The sequence below is a fragment of the Gallinula chloropus genome (assembly GCF_964237585.1).
Source record: "Gallinula chloropus genome assembly, chromosome: 28".
Lineage (NCBI taxonomy): Eukaryota > Metazoa > Chordata > Aves > Gruiformes > Rallidae > Gallinula > Gallinula chloropus.
The window spans coordinates 426,843-444,305 of record NC_140113.1 but is presented as its reverse complement, the minus strand read 5'-3'; positions in this window follow the sequence as shown (position 1 = coordinate 444,305).

Here is a 17,463-nt window from a genome sequence, read left to right as displayed (position 1 = left end):
ATTTGCCTAAGTTTTCGAAGTCTAGACTTCATTAATTTCAAGAACAGAAATGTTTGTGATAACCTCGCCTGACTATTTTTGTTGCACTGGTAATCTCATTTCCAATTTCATCCAATAATTCATTGTAAAGGGTGACTGACAGAGCAAAAAGTCCCTTTTCTAAAATCATGATTGCCTACCTCCTAATCCCTTGAAACTTCTTTCTGCCACCAGTCTTGACAATTTGTAAATGTTATGGCAGCATCGGCTATACATACTGAATATAAACAATTTATCATGCCTTTATGAACTATGGATCAGGAATCACTAATGTTTTTCATGACCTGCACTGTTAAAACTTGAAATATCATATGTGTTTTCTATTCACATTTGTTTACTCAAAGTTAGGAAGCTGATGCTGACATTTTTTGAAAAAGAAGATTCCATAATGACAAAATACAGTCAGTATACTTAGAGGCATTCCTCTGGGAAGAAAAAGCAGTTGGTAATGCAGTATCCTGAAAGTCTCAGTGGTACCACAAGTTCATTGTATGTCAGTGTGAATTAGAGGAAACTCAAAAACATCAGAACAAGAAGAACAATATATTTTTTCACATTGTAATGAAAAATAAATTAAATTTATTCTAGAAGTTGCCTTTAATAAACATTAAAGCATACCTGGAAGACTATAGCGCCAATAAAAAGTGAAACAAAAATAGAAAAGATTGTATGAATAGAATTATTTTTCTTGATGTTCACAAACACTGTAATTTGTCATCTTTGCTACTGCATTTCTTCTTTATTGAGAGATGATATCTAGGGACTTTTTAGTGGGCCCTGATGTATGAGTTCTCTTTTTGAGTGTCATACCAAATTAGTAGTGGAACTTTTATTTTGCCACATAAATATCTGATTAGATATTTCTCATAGTAACACTTAACACAATAAATAGATACGGCTTTCAAAGGCTTCTGTACATATTGTAATGTACATTAAGATCAATCAATGGATATTTTCAAATCTATATTCCCTTTGTCAACATAAGTTCATTAAGCGTTCAGTATAGGTTGTTTCCTGTATGATTAAAAAAGTAATAAAGCATGTTTTTTTTTAAATTCTGTACAAGAAGAATTATACTGTAAGTCTTAACCTCTTTTGTGAGCTGATCGCTTCAAAATCAACAGGTTTTGTTTGTGCAACAGTTGCTAACGAAATACAATTACTAATGATGTCATTATTTCATATGATACTTTTAATTACAATGCTTACTTCATCAGTCACACCCCACATAACTGTTTCCTTTGAAACAGAAAGTATTACACCAAAAATTTTTAATATAGGCTGGAATGGAACCTTTTGGCTCTTCACCATAGTTTGGAACTGTTCATATCTTAGTTCTTCATATAGATGTGTGGACCTTCACCTGCTAGGTGAAGATCAATAGCTGAGAAGCTGTGCTGAAGGTAGCATCAAAGTCCAACACAAAAATTAAAACTGTCCTGGCTTACATTGGACACTGTCACCTTTCTAACTGTCAGTCTCTTGGGAATGTCTTTTTAATTTATTCCATTGCATTTTAATGATGTAATGCTTGAGTTCCTAGGTTGTTCTGCAATATTTTGATATACTGATAACAGCCCCGAAATTTGTGTAATCTTTGGAACATTTTCTTTTTTGTATCAAGACTGTTTGATGTAAACAAAAGGAAATGTTACAAAGGCCAAGAATATTAGAATGATGATAATTCATTAGAATAAATGAATTTTGCTCATTGCAGCATCTCTGTCCTGATCCCTGATCAGGTAACTTCAGATGCCTTTGAAAGAAAGGTTAGATGTAAAGACCCAAAGAGCACTGTGGACCATTTCTGTATGTTGTCTATTTTTAATGTGGCTTCAGTGTGTAATAAGTAGACTAACTAGGGATTGTTCTCAAACCTTCTATGACTGTAAATAAGTAACTAGGGCAAAGGGGAACCATTGTTTCATCACTAGGAACAACCTGAAAGAACTTCAGCGCTTGCTGAGTTGGTGCCTGTGGCAGACTATGGCTGTGAATAGGCAACCAAGGCAAAGGGGAACCATTGTTTTATCACTAGCAACATCCTGATAGGATTAAATGAGTTAACCAAATAAGACACTGAACACAAGGTAGAGGAGGACTACGAGAGACCAGGACGACCCCCACTACCAGCTTACACGGCCACAGAAAAACACCAGGATATGCCACGTGTACCCGGAACTATGGGACTATAAAAAGGGGACTCCAGAGGGGTGAGGCGCGTGCCGTTTGCAGGAGCAAGGGTCTCCTCCAGAGGCCCAGCGCTGTTTTGCCTGCTCACATCTTGCTTAAATAAATTATGTTTGGAAATTTACAAATGTGTCACTGCCGTTTATAACACGCAGCCTTCTCCCAAGGGATTTCAGCTCTTTTCCCACCAAACAAAAAAAAAAAACAAACCCTGTGTCAGCAGCCTTATACCAAATGATTTCAGCTCTTTTCCAACCAAACAAACAAAAAAAAAAGCCCCCGGTGTCCACAGCCGTGTCCCAAGGGATTTCAGCTCTTTTCCTTCAAAAACCGCTGTCTTTCTCTCAACCCACAAGTTCACCTCTTTTTCCTTTCTGATTCTCTCCCCCATCCCACTGGGGTGGAGAAGTGTGAGCAAATCGATGCTGCTTATTTAGCTGCCAGCTGGGTTAAACCAACATCTGATTATCAGCTGGTTCCCGTTACGGATGCCAAAATCTCTGCTTTTAAAAGGGCAGATGTCACTGCCATGGGAATGCCACAGAGCTGCAATTGCTGAGTTGTTATGGTGCTGGATAGACCTGGCTCAGGGAGGGAGGCTTCACACACACACAGGGAGGGAAGTATCCAAGTAAGGATACAATGCAATTTTCCAAGGATACCTTCATTTATGGGTATGATTTCTAAAAGGTTTTAGGAAGATAATTACGCCTGTAAACTGAGGCATAAACCAGCAAGCAATTCATGGTACAATTAGAATGGGAGATAAACGGATTAATAAATCTCCTGCACAAGCATCAACTTCAGAAGCTGCTGTGTTCATCAAAGGCTTCTGCTGACATGATACATTCCTGAAGGAGAATCTGGATTTACTGTTTGCTTTGGACACACACTCACTATCATTCCGCCAAAATGACGTGTGGAAAATAGACTCTATAACTCCAAAGTTATAAAGCAGGTATGTTTATTCAGCACTGGCTGCACGGGGCATCTCTCCACCACAAACGTGCACACCCCACACAGCAAGCCGTTCGTGTATTTATACAATCTAATAATGAATATTCATTTACACCTATACATATTAATTACCTGTGCCCGCCTACCCTCGCCTCGTATGCTAATTACTTTATCATCTTTCGCGCTTGCGCAGATCCTTCAAAAAAATGTTGGGCCTGCCTGGGTCTCCGGTGGTCCACGGGATGAAGGCCCCGAGTCTTCCTCACGATGGACTTTTCAACTTCCTTGCCTGGAACGCAAGAATCTTGCCAACTTGCAGTATTCTTATCCGTTTGGACTAATTTATGTCCGTATAGGGAGACCTATGGATGTATTCCAGCCATCTGTTCCTTCATTAACGAAGAGATAATTGACATCTCTGTGATGGATGTTATCCTGTTCCCATTCTGTCTCCTGAATCCTAAATTCCTACAGCTGTTCCCTACATAATCTACCTCCCTGCAAGCCAGTTCCTGTGGGCCTCCTTATCTGTTTCTTTAAGCTACAAAATTACCTGACTTAAATCTTGTGAAATATTCTTTCTATTTCTATAGCCCCCCCCCCATATCAGGCTAACAATTTTCTGGGTTTAACTTGATACCAGTTTAATGTTGCATTGGACATTGTTGTAAAATGCATTAGAATTTTTATTCTTCAGAGCTGATGAGGGAACCGATTGTTTCCAGGAAAGCTCGGCCAAGGACACTGTTGTGTTGGCATCTTCCCATCACTGGGGCTGGCAGCACCTGAGTCAGTGCTGGCAGCTTCTCTGCCCAGCGCCCCAGTTGCGAGCCGGGCAGGAGGAGAAGCGGGCAAGTGTGTGGCTGCTGGGCAACAGGTCAAAGCAGGGGAGCGTGAGCAGCGCTGCTCTCGCCTTAAGGGCCAGCGCAGCTGAGGCGGGAAACTTCCTGGCCGGGCCCGCGCCGCTTCCAGTGCCGCGCGGGACTCGCTGTGCCTGGAGCGCGGCCGGCCGTTGCCGAGCGACCATGACGCGGAGTCGCCGGAGGACCGAGGAGCATGCGCAGAAAAGCGCAGTGAAGCTGCCCGGAGGAGCCTGCGCATGCGCCTTGGAGCACCGTGGTCCAGTGACGAGGGGTTGACCGCAGCTGCGGGCAGGAACCGGCGCATGCGCAGTAGATCGCGCGTACTCCGCTCGGTGCTGCGCCCGGAAGCCGCTGCGTTCTGCCTCCGCGCGCACTCGCCGTGTTCCTGCGCTGAAGCTGCCTCGAGGAGCCCGCCCGCGCTTTCTGGGGCGTTGAGGTGCCCCGTCGGGACCCCGGCAAGTGCGCCGTGCGCCCGCACAGTGAGGCTCGCCCAGGTCCCGGCATCCGCCGCGGAGCGCGCGGAATTCGCCTCGGTTCTCGCCGCCGGTCCCGGCTGCGTGACGCCGCGCTGCGTGCCGGGCGCTCCCTCCCGGGGAGGCGCCGGTTCCGCCGCCCGTCGCGGGGTCGGCCGGGGCCGGGCGGTCGGCGGGTCGCGGCGCGAGTGGTCGCGGCGGGCCGGGGGTCGGTGCGGGGCGCGCGGGCGGCGAGGCGCCGCGCGTTCCAGCCTCCCCCCCCCCCCCATCCGCGGCCGGCGTTCCCCGGCGCCGGTCCGTGCCTGGACTTGTCTCCGCGGCTTCCGGCGGGGGGTCTGGGCCGGGAGGTGCGCGGAGCGGGTCGCGGCGGGGGCTCGGGGTGCGGCCGGGCCAGAGCTCCCCTTCCCCCAGCAGCCGGCACGGGAGACACGAGGCATCGAAGGGGCCGGCGCGGTCGGGGGCGGGGCGGGGAAGGAGGCGGTGCGGGGTTTGTTTTTCGGGCTTGTGGTTTTCGCTGGGTTTTGGGGGTACGGGGGTTCTGTGGGGCTTTGCGTTGGGGCTGGGGTTAGCGGGGTCGGTGGGGGCTTGTGGGGTTGTTTTAGCTGGATAGGGGAAGTTGGTCGGGGCTGGCAGGTTTGGGGGGATTTTGGGGTGTCTGTGGGGTTTGTGTGGGTCTGTGTCTCTCTCTGGTTGCGGCTTGTGGGTTTTCTGTCTCGTGGGGTTGTTTTGGCAGAGGAGGGCTTAGGGCTCCTGTTGTGGTTGCTGTGGCGTTGAGTGGTTATTGGGGGTTGTTGTCGTGTCTGGGGTTTCCGGGTTTGTTGGTTTCTTTGGCTTGGTGGTTATTTTGCTTTGGTCTTTTGTTGGTTTTATGGTCTGGGATTTTTTTTCCTGGTTTTAATTGGGTTTTTGGAGGTTCTGTGGCTCGCAGGGTTTTGAAAAGTTTTTCCCGTAAATGAAAATGGAGCACAGGTTCTGCTCTGCCTTTTGTTTCCTTGTCAGCAAACATGTGCAACCTCAGCTACTGTAAGAGACGGGCCCTGGCAAGTAGGTCTTGCACTTGGGTGTCTCTGTTGGGAATGGTTACGTTGGTCTGGGCTCTGCTGGGGAGGAGGAGCTGGTCTGGACTTGTGCTTTGCCCTTGCAGATGCCGTCCTGGAGAAGGCCATGCGCAAGCGCCTTCTGAAGCCGTTGTAGGGCCCCACTGAAGCCCCGTTGAGAGAGTTTCCCGCCTCAGTGTTTCTCTATCAATAATTCCTGATGTGAGAGCTGGAGGGAGGATGCATGGCTCAGAGGCACCGAGAGGTGAGCTGTTGATGAATTTGATACACAGGTTAAGGAATTACTGCTTCCCTCTGGTAGAGCCTACAGCTCTGTCAACAGAAGGGAATTTGGAGCTGCTTCAACCCTTTCCTCAGTGCAGTATCCAGCATCTTTCTGTAAACATGCTTTTCTCAATAGTTTAATGAGACATCACATACAGCACCAAAGCATCTGAGACATGAAACTGTTTTCTTTCCTCAACTTTCTGGTCAAGTGTAATTTCTTAAACTGCCAGAGCAATCTCCAGAGCTCATCTGTCAGCGTCTTGAGTTGTATCTGCAGCTAGTCAGTCCTGCAGGCTTCTGTGTTCAGCCAGTACAAACAACATCAACCAGTACCCAAAGGGGGGCTACAAGAAAGCTGGGGAGGGACTTTTGAGAAGGGCCTGTAGCGATAGGTTTTAAAATGGAAGGAGGTAGATTTAGACTGGCTATTAGGGAAAAAATTCTTCCCTCTGAGGGTGGTGAGGCACTGGCACAGGCTGCCCAGGGATGTGGTGGATGCTGTGACGGTTTGCTTCCCCCGTTGCCCCCATGTTTTCCTGTTTATGCTGTTTACATGGATTGATTGCTAACCATTGGTGTTGATAGTGATTTCTGCATCTGTCTCTCTGTTCAGGAAGACAGATAACAACACAATAGCCAAGGGTTATCTACGTTAATATGCCCACCAAACACTGGTCAGTGTCCACTGGCATATACGGGAGTATGTAAATATGACAGTGAGCCAGTTCCTTACTCCAAGAGCCCTTTGAGCTCTCCTGAGACGACAGCGGGCTGCACGTCAGGATCTCCCCTTGAAAGGGACGCCTCTCAAGGTGACTTCTCGAGGTCGAGAGAATCCTTGCCGCAACAGATCCTCGGTAAGTGAGTTGGGAATAAGTGCACTAACATTTGTGATCTTAGCTAAGAAATAGAAAGGATTGATTGTACATATAATCCTTTAGACATAAACCATTGACCAAGTCTGGGACTAGGACTGAATCCAGCCGCACCTGGGCTCCTCTCTGAGCAGGAGTTTAGAAAGCAAGGGGATTCTTTCTGAACCTCGTGACTCAGCGGGAGGGTCTCCCTGATAGATTCATCTGACCCTGCTCTCTGTGCACTAACTAATCAAGAGTACCTTATCATCGAATCTTAACTATTGTCGCGTTTATTACCAAACACTGTTACACCCTTTTGGTTTATATCAATAGACATATTATTGCCTCTCTCCTAAGAGTGAAGTGCATCCCTCTGATCTATCCCATCTGCCACAAATTGGCATAGCCGGCAGGATGGTAAACAGTATCTCTGATTCTTTAGGGAGGCATGGAGTAAATCCAAGCCCCAACTTCTCAAATGAATGGGCTTGTGACAATTGGCATAACTGGGAAGCCGTTGAAGAACACCTAAAAGTTACTAGAGGCTGTACAAAGGACAGAAAAAATAAAGGTATCATCTGTAAAATGCTGGGTACCTGTTTACAAGCTGCCTATCAAGAAAGGGAAATAAGAGACAAAAAGCAAAAGAACCTGGAAAAGGAAAAAGAAAGCAGAAAGGCAACTGAAATGTTACTGTCCTTAAAAATTGAACAGCTACAGAAACAGTTGCAAGAAGAAAAAGTGAAAAGGGAAAAGTTGGGAGGAAAGGTTGAAATGATGCTTATACAGTCTCCCTGCCCCCCTGATATTGTACAGATCAGGAAGCTAATAGTATCTCCTGAATATTGGGATGGAGATATCTGGGGTGATAATAATAATAGTGACTCAGATAAGGAGGACGTCTTGTTCCCTACGAATCCTCCTGAATATGAAATCAGACCCGTTGTTAAAAAAGAAGAAACTATGGGACCTCGGGGTGGTCATCCGCGGTATACTGCGCGAACCACCCCCTGGGATCCATTGCAACTGACAAATTTGCAAGAGAAATATAGCAGAAACCCAGGTGAAACTGAATGTGAATACCTGTGGCGAGTTTGTCTAAGTGGTGGTGACAGAATAATGTGAAGTGAGGATGAAGCAAATGGATTTTGGGGTCCAGGAGTCTTTTTAAATTTGGGACCCAACCCAAGGAATATACCCCGTTCTATCACTAGCCGAGTAGCTTATTGGACTGGTGGAATAGACATCATGGAGCGAGGTCAACCCTCCATAATTCCTATTAAAACTTTACGTGAACTCTCTACAGCTGTCACAAAAGCTGCTTGCTTACAAGCTATGCCTGAGAGAGGACTACATGAGATCCCACTATCTGCTACAGTAAATTTTGCAATGTTAAAGCCACTAATTCGTGGAGCCCCAGCACTTCTTAAATCTTCTCTAGTTGCAAAACGAGATGAGATTAAAAGAGATACTGAATTCAACAGGGATGGCAATAGTGCTCCTAAGCCACTTCCTACTTGGTCAGAATTGATGCATGACATTGTTAACTACAGCCAGGAAATGGGCTGGAATGATGACATGCCATCTGAAAAACAAAAGTCCCGGGGAGATAACAAAGTAAGGCCTGTGAAAAGGGAAACAGAAACTGACCTAAAAGGAAACAAATTTAAAAACTCACAAACAGCATCCGCAAAACAGAGGAATGAGTTATGGAGGAATGCATTAGCTCTAGGCATTTCCAGAGCTGCGATTCAAGGTCAGCCTACTAGCAATATCTTGAGTCTAATTGAAGCATTCCAAAGGGGAGATAACAATGAAAGGAAGGAGCAAATTTCAACTCCTCCTATGCCACCCCCTAGAAAGGAAGAAAATCCTTTGGTCCCTCTTAGAAAGAAATGACAGGAACTGAATCTAAAAAACTAGTAACATCCGGCAGGAAATTGGGTCTGCCTGTGCGGGAAGTGGAGGCATGTCAATGTAAAAGTGATGATGGCCCATATATTTTAATTCCAGTTGGTCCTCGACGACAATTGGTAAAATTTGTGATAGATACTGGAGCACAAATTTCAATACTAACACAACAAGCTGCTGAGAAGCTGGGTGTGCAACCCGGACGGCGAAAGGTTCAAATTACTGGTGTGAACGGAGGGAGTAGTGTGTGCCCAACTGCTAAAGCCAGTTTGTGGCTTCCAGGCGAGAAGCGCATGTCAACTACTTACTCTGCAATTAAAGATCATCATGAAAATATTTTAGGTTTTGATGTTTTAAACGGACGAACCTGGCACCTACCAAATGGTAGTGTTTGGTCTTTTAGCTCAAGTATCAATTCCAATCCCACCAGAAATAGGGAGGCTGAAGTACGTGTGCTTCGCACAGCCCCTGCACTCCCTGATTCAAACATTACAAACGTGCCTCAATATCCGATTTCTGTGACAGCACGAAATGGAATTTCTGAAGTTATAGCTGATTTGGAGAAATGGCAAATTATCTCCAGGGCTCACTCCCCATAGAACTCCCCTGTCTGGCCAGTTTGGAAGCCAGACGGGAGGTGGCGATTAACAGTTGATTACAGCGCTTGAATGCTAAGCTGTAATTAACAGCTGCTGTACCAAACACTGCAAACTTATCAGCTACCCTACAGGCAGCTGCACATCCCTGGATGGCAGCCTTAGATGTAAAGGACATGTTCTTTATGGCTCCCTTGAAGGAAGAGGACAATGTAAATTTGCCTTTTGTTGGGAAGGAATGCAACATACCTTCAATAGACTCCCACAAGGGTCTAAACATTCACCCACAGTTGCTCATGCAGCACTTGCTGAACTTTTGCAGACAGTCTCACTTCCCCAAGATGTGAAACTGTATCAATACATAGATGATATCCTAGTTGGAGGACCTTGCCCTGAAAAAGTAGGGAAAGCCGCAGCAGCAGTGTGGCAAACATTGAATAAAGCAGAACTCGAGGTTCCACCCGCAAAATGTCGAGGACCTAGTAAAGAAGTAAAATTCTTGGGTACTTGGTGGGTGGCAGGAAGTGCAGTAATTCCTCCGGATACCTTAAGAAAAATTGATGAGCAACAAATGCCTCAATCAAAGAAGGAATTACAAAATTTACTTGGAACTTTGGGATATTGGAGAAACCATATCCCTGGATTCTCTATAATTTCCCGTCCGTTATACACTCTCTTACGGAAAGGTAAACCCTGGGAGTGGAAATTAGAACATGAAGAAGCAGTAAAGGCTTTAACTAAAGAATTAAAACCATATCAGTCACTGGGATATGGTTTTAATCACAGTCGAATGGGGTTTTGCTGAACATGCTACTTACTGTGGTCTGTTCCAATCTGGCCCCGAGGCGCTGCAAAGACCTTTATTGTTCAGCTCAACCGCATTTAAAGAAACAGAGCAGAGATACTCTGAATGGGAAAAAGGACTCTTATCTTTAGTCCGAGCAGTTAAACAAGTTGAGAAAATACATCAGGGACAACCCGTGAAAACTAGAGGACCTTTTAATTTGCTGGAAGCAGTTTTAAAGGGAACTGCTCCTCCAGAGGGAATTGCTCAAAAACCCACCATCAGAAAGTGGTCTGCTTACCTGACAGGAGTTGCAGAAAATATGCAATTAACTGAAGGACACACTGAGGTTTCCAAATTTCAAATGCCCATAAATACAGACCCTTTAGCATTACAACAGCCTTTTAAACCTCCACCCATTCTGGATGCACCTCCCCTCACTGAGGATGCACCAACAGAAAATACTTGGTTTACAGATGCTTCAGCAAAAAGAGTAAACAGTAAATGGCAATATAAGGCTGTTGCATTGGATATTACCACTGGCAAACAAGTGCTAGAGGAAGGTGAAGGCAGTGCACAAGTAGGAGAAATAAGAGCAGCTGTTTTGGCAGCACAAAATGGAGCAAAAATCATATATGTAGACTCTTATGCTGTCTGGGCTGGTGCCACACAGTGGCTCTGTCAATGGGAAACCTTGAATTGGGAAGTAAACAGATCTCCAGTATGGAGAAACAAAGACTGGCAAATATTACTAGATCTAGCCAGGAAGAAACCCTTTAGAGACGGGATGGGTGAAAGCTCATGCTAAAAATAATCAACCAGCCACAAAATGGAATCAAAAGGTAGATGAGCTAACTAAAATTCGGACAATCAGCTTAAATCCTGAGTGGTATCAATTAGGAGAATGGTTACATCAAAACTTAGGCCACACAGGTAAAGAAGCACTTTGCTTTGCTGGGCAGAGTAAAGGCTGGCCTATAAACAGGAAAACTTGTGAAACTCTTCTTACAGAATGTCCTCAGTGTAGATTGACATTGTAAGCAGATCACCCTGCTAAAGCACCACCTCTACATATCAATGAAGGGAAAACTTTATGGTCTACATGGCAAATTGATTATATTGGACCACTCAAATCCTCTGCAGGATATCAGTACATCCTTACAGGAGTAGAAGTAGTCTCTGGCTTACTTATGGCAACTAAGTGTGGGAAAGCCAGCGGACGAAATACAGTGCTGGGACTATCACTTTGGTTCTGGCATCTGCCTGTTCCTGATGTTATCCAAAGGGACAATGGCTCGCATTTCTCATTTAAATGGGTATTCCACACCCCATACTACCCTCAATCAAACGGGATGGTAGAAAGAGCTAATGGCTTATTGAAAAGGAACCTCAAGCCACGTGAGGCTCAATGGGATACTCGACTTTCTAAAATACTCCATCAGTTAAATAATCGGTACGGGCCTACTGGAAGCCCTGTAAGCCGAGCGTTCTTTGTAAGAACTGAGTTTAATACTGCATCTACTGGGAAAGGAGGACGCTCAGAAACACTACAGCCAGGACAACCTGTGATGGTAGATCTACCATCCATTGGTACTGTGCCTATGACTTTAACTAAACCTCGTGGCCCACATGTTTGGGAGGCTACAGATAGCAGTGGTGGGAAACACAGGATTAGTGCACGATGGATTTTTCCTTCTTTTTAAAAGGGGTAACCCGTTCGGACTTTCCCCACCGAAACGAATCTGTTTTCTCTTTCAGCACTCCACAGGATGACAAATAGAAATGCTGTGTTCATGTTGCTATTCCAAATCCTGACAATGCTCCTTCCTCTTAACCTGTGCTCAAGCAACACTAGAGTGGCCATGGTCTGAAGCCCATGTTAAACATACCAGCAATATAATGCGAAACTCTGACAATAAAGACTTGGCCCTCTTAACTGTAGTAATGCACGGGACCATGATATATTCAAAGAATGAATGGAACAGGGATCCTAAGGGTATTGATCAACTACTCAGACTCAACGGGATGACAGGCGAGGAAATAAAGGTAGGATGCCGGATGATCAATGGATCCACCTATGAGAAGGCATCTCAAATCAGTGTGTACAATGTCACATCAAATGAATTGCTAAAGAATACAAAACTTTGTGCAACTGAAAGATTGGACTGTTGGTATAATTTTACCTTGGTACAACCTGTTTTTGTAGTTTGCTGTTGATTTGTGACAGCATGTTTTGTTGTTGCCCAGAGTTTTTATATGCTTTTACTGTATTCAGGAATCTCACAATCTAAGTACGTTCCAATAAAGTGTGGCTACTGTAGGGTTAGATGGCTTCTTTTCTGGTCTCGTTACTTACAGCCTAGGTGCTGGATAAGATCCCAAGGTTCAGGTAACCACCATCAGGTTATGCCAGTTTTGTTCTCCCATGGAAGCACAGGAACTTAGAAAAATAGGTTTAGAATGAGCTAAATGAAATTCCTGGCCCAAGGTAATGTGTAGGCTGAGAGGCTTTAGGAGGAAAGCCTGTTCTGAGGGTGGTGTTCTCCTTGTAACAAAAGCAGGGTCTCATTCTGGCATGCCAGTTGTCGTGGCTAACAAAGAGCTTTTTTGTTTTGTATTGTTATAAATATTAGAAGAGTTCCACTTTGTAAAATGCTTTTGTGATGAGTTCAGGCTACAGTCTTGCATCCATTGAAAGTAGTATTTACTGCAGCTGAGTCTTTCTGTTTGGAGCTGAGGAAGGAAGTATGGATTGAATAACAATCTATTGGTTTTTGACCTGCAGATGGGAGAAGAAAGTGAGGAAAGTCTAACAGAAGAGCAGATTGAGTCACTTCTCCAGACAGTCCCCAGTATTCTTCCAGGGGATCGAGAAGAACAGCAAAGAGACTTGGCAATGTTGACTGAAGACAAAGGTGACCAAACATAGGAGGCATCTAGCCCGAAGCTGGTAACGATTTCAACAGAGGAGAGTGGGCTAACAATTTTCTGGGTTTTACTTGATACCAGTGCAGGCTTGTGGGGTTGTTTTAGCTGGATAAGGGAAGTTGGTCGGGGCTGCATTGGACGCAAACTCACTATCATTTTCCTTTATGAGGCTACACACATATATAAGGGACAGATCATTCCACTCAATATATAATTAAACCAGAATGCCTTAAAGAACTGAGCCCTTGGGCTTTGCGTGCTTCAGAAGATCTGCTCATAAGCTATGCAAGTGTAACACAAATCCTATGTTTTTACATTACCCGGGGACAGCTTGGCCTTAGGAGTGACATGCCATGAATCAGGGGGAAATTAGTGAAATGAAGAGCTCACAGAAGGGGTGGACAGAGACCAAAGTCAGGCATGCAAGGAATTTCTGCCATGCATTTCTACTAAAGGCTGGAGGTTTAGCTTCTAGCTATCGTTAGGTTCAAAATCAAACCATGAACTCCTGTGTTAGTTTTGGATTGAAACAGCTATTGAAATCAAGGCCACAAAACCCTTTTCATTGGGGAACAAATCTAAATTTAGGCCCTAATCTTCAAATGAAGCGGATCTACCTCCCTGCATTACTAATGTTCTTTACAGATATATGATACCTTAAAGGCATCTCATTTTCCTCAGTGTGTACAGGGCAAAGAATTGGATTGAGGGATGGATTCTGCTAAAAATGTTACAGAGAGTGAGCCCAATTCATACAGAATCAGTTCACCCATCCTTAAAAATCCCCCTCTGTAAAACCTGCAGGAAGCACAAGCAAAAGGGAAGCTGAGGAAGGAAATACTAAAGCCTTGAGAAACAGCTGTATCGTGTCCTGGTGTGAGGACACCATTGGTTTGAAGGCACAGGGGCTGGGCTGAACTTGCTGACAGCACTGGCATGTTTTTAAGGATATCATTCCTAACCAGCTTTGCAGAAAGAGTTCACTGTACAGCTGGGGCAGAGCTGAAGCGCTGTGGGAAAGGACTCAGGTTCCAGAGTTGGTGGAGGACTGTCTGCCGTGGGTGCCCCGTTCCCCCGCTGCACCCAGGTAATCTGGGAGGGTGGGCAGGGGCCGCTTCAGCACACGCTTGCTGTGCCAGCCGAGCCCCTGGCCCAAAGCATCTCCCCCGCGGCCGTGCCGCCGGTTTCCCCGGTGCTGGGTGAGGAGTGAGCGGGTAGTAACTCCCCGGCGAGGTGCGGCGCTTGGTCAGCTCTGCCCGGGGCTGGCCGGGCCCGCAGGCGGGGCTGTCCGGGCGCTGCCGCAGGGGCCTTGCTGGCGTCCCGCCGTTGCCACGGGAACGTGTGTGTCCGTTGCTTCATTGCCAACGGCAGCAGCCCGGCTGGTGGCCGCGCTCCGGCGTGTGAGTGTCCCCAGGCCCCCCCGGGAGCGGGAGGGGGGAGATTGCGGTGCCCAAGGCCGTGTTTTTGGGGCGGTGGCCGCGTGAGAACTGGGCAGGGATGCGCGGAACTCTTGCTGAGAAGGTTTTTGCAGGTTGAGATTAAAAGAGTTTGACTTGGATTGGGGTTTGCGGGAGCATCTTGGGTGAGCTGGCTGATAGCAGAGGTCTGTGGGTGACAGCAGTGGTCAGGATGTGGACACAGCACAGCTGTGCACCGTGAATTGATGCCACAGAAGCTGGGATGTGGTTCAGAAAGGGAGAGAGGATGGCTTTCAGGGATGCTGGCAGTGCCCCATGTTCCAGCTTGGGTGTGTGGTTCACGGGTAGATGACCAAATCCTTGTGTGGCAGCAGAGCCGTGGCTGCTGTGCACATGCAGAGAGCCCCTGGGCAGCGCGGACTTGTCACCTCGTGCTTTTAGCTGCAGGCTGCTGTGGGTCCAAGCGTTTGCTTTGGGTAGGGTGAGATACTGCCCGTGGAAACAGCCTGATAGCCTGTGCCTGCCTATGAGTTCCATGAGCTTTGGCTCAGATCCTGACAGGATCCACTACAGAATGGCAGCGCTTCGCTAACGTGCTCCTCGGCCCAGCAGGGCCAGCTCTGACCCCGCTGAGGCCACTTGCTCCCGACCTGGGGACCCGGTAATAGTCCTTTCGGCTCCTGCTTTTCCACTCCAAGGTCTCTCTCTGTGTGGAAGCTCTGATGTGTTGCCAACCACAATGAAACGTGGTCCCGATGCAGGAAAAAGAGTACATAGTGGGGGGGAAGGGTTGATGCAAGTTGGGAAGCCCAAGATAGCAGAGATGAGGTGCTGGGAGAGGGAAAGTAGTGCTCTAAGTGCTGACGTCGGGAGCTGTGGCTCTAAATTCACAGCACGTGGAGCTCTGGCAGGCCCTTGGAAGGGAGCCTGCTCCTCCTTGCCCGCCTCGCCATCAGCTGAGAGCTTGAGTTTATGAAAAGAAGGAAGGGGAAGGTGTAACACGAGGCTCCTGTTAATTATCTCTGCTGTGGTGGAGCTTTTACAATAAATTGTGGGATGGCAGTACCGAAGTGATAAAAAGACAAGAGGGGCTGGAGTATAAAGGTGCCAGGTGAGGCTTCCGGGGGAGCAAGGCTTGATTTAGAAAGCTCTCAGCCACTTAGTGGTGGGCTGGAGGGGCAAGAGATTAGTCCTGGAAATTCTTCTCCTTTCCTGGCTCCCGTGAGATGCTGTTTATATGGTACTTGCAGCTAAGCAGGTGATTTCTAAGCAAGAAACATGATCGTGCTACTTAAGCCTGAACAGGGCAAGATGATTTAGGTGAAGAAAAGTGTTCAGGAGCATCCTGATTCTCCCTTTTAGCAGATCTCCTCTCTGGCTCTCCCAGCAAAGTGCAATAGAAAGGCAAATGAACCAGTTACTCTGGAGAGAGGTGCCTTATTGCTGCTGAAGGAGGAGGATTTATTGTGTATAGTAAAGCAGGATTCAGCCACCCGTCTGCACTCCTGCAAGAGGAGCTGCTTGCAGTGTACGGGTGGGGCAGGCAGGAGGCACTTGAGGCTCTGACATCGCTTGGAGGGTGCTGGAGCTGGTGGGAAGCAGAAAGTGGGAAGTGCTGAGTGTCAGAGCCTGTGGCTTGTGGTTTGCATGTGGGTGCCAGGCTGTGCGGAGAGCCGGGCTGGGGGTCAGGAGATGCCGGCAAGGCAGTGAGCTGGTTGAACTGGGCTCTGAGCTATCACCAAGCGGCATCTCCCCCGCGGCCGTGCCGCCGGTTTCCCCGGTGCCGGGTCAGGAGTGAGCGGGTAGTAACTCCCCGGCGAGGTGCGGCGCTTGGTCAGCTCTGCCCGGGGCTGGCCGGGCCCGCAGGCGGGGCTGTCCGGGCGCTGCCGCAGGGGCCTTGCTGGCATCCCGCCGTTGCCACGGGAACGTGTGTGTCCGTTGCTTCATTGCCAACGGCAGCAGCCCGGCTGGTGGCCGCGCTCCGGCGTGTGAGTGTCCCCAGGCCCCCCCGGGAGCGGGAGGGGGGAGATTGCGGTGCCCAAGGCCGTGTTTTTGGGGCGGTGGCCGCGTTCCGGAGGTGCGGGCTCGGGAGGGGCGGGGGTGGGCGGAGCGCCGGGGCTGGGGGCTGGAGCGGTTGGGGTGAGTGGCACAGCGTGCCCGGGGTGGGGGTGTGGGGTGTGAGCTGGGTCCCGCCCGAACTGTGTCAGGCCCTGGTGCTCACCCTGCTGCCGGGTAGGCTTCCCTGCAAGGAGGCGCTGTGTTTGGGAGGGAGGGCGGGATTTCAGGGGGGAGGGGCTGCCTAAGGAGCGAAGGGGGTGCTCTCGTGCCGGGCTAGAGGAGGCAGCAGCATTTTGTGTCGGGGCCTGTCCCCTCCATCTGCACCCCCCCCTCCAGCTGCCCCGCTGTGCTCCCCATGAGAGCAGCTTTCCCAGGCCAAGGTCTGCCCCGCCATGGGATGCAGCTGTGGCCGCATCCAGGCCCTGGGGCAGGAGTGGAGGGGATGGAGGCTGCTGGTGCTGCCCTCCTCTTCTTGTTCACGGGCTTTTGGGTGTTTGGACCTTAAGCCTCAGTGTTGGACCTAAAAGCCGGCCATGGAGCGGTCAACCCGCAGTCCTTGTGGGGTGGGGGTGCTGGAGAAGAACTGCTGTTAGGATCAAGTCTTTAGCAGCCCTGCTTGCACAGACGTGGTGTTTATGTTTGAGCTCATTGCTGTTGTTCCTTTAATGTCTTCATGGTTTTCTTTCTGCTGTTACAGCCTCGAATGCCTGTAGAGAGCCTCGAGTGTGAGTGTTAATAAGTGAAAATTAGGGCCCTTGTTCTCCCGGGAGAAATGCTCTTGGGCGCTGTGGGAATTTCATGCCTGGAAGGAGTCATATTTGCTGGATAATTTCTGTAGCTCAAACCAACCGACTGAGCCTGGAGACTCTAGTTCTTCATCAGAGCATTGAACTCTGTGCTGCGTTAGTTAGAAACATGGCAAAGCTCCTGGCACGGAGGGTGGGCGTTGGGCTGGCGAAGTGGGAAGGGGTCTGGTCTGATCTTGTTCACGCTCGGGGCAGCCGCGGTCCCCGGGCTGGAGGTTGGTGTAATAACCCTGAGCAGGTGATAAGGTCGGGCACAAA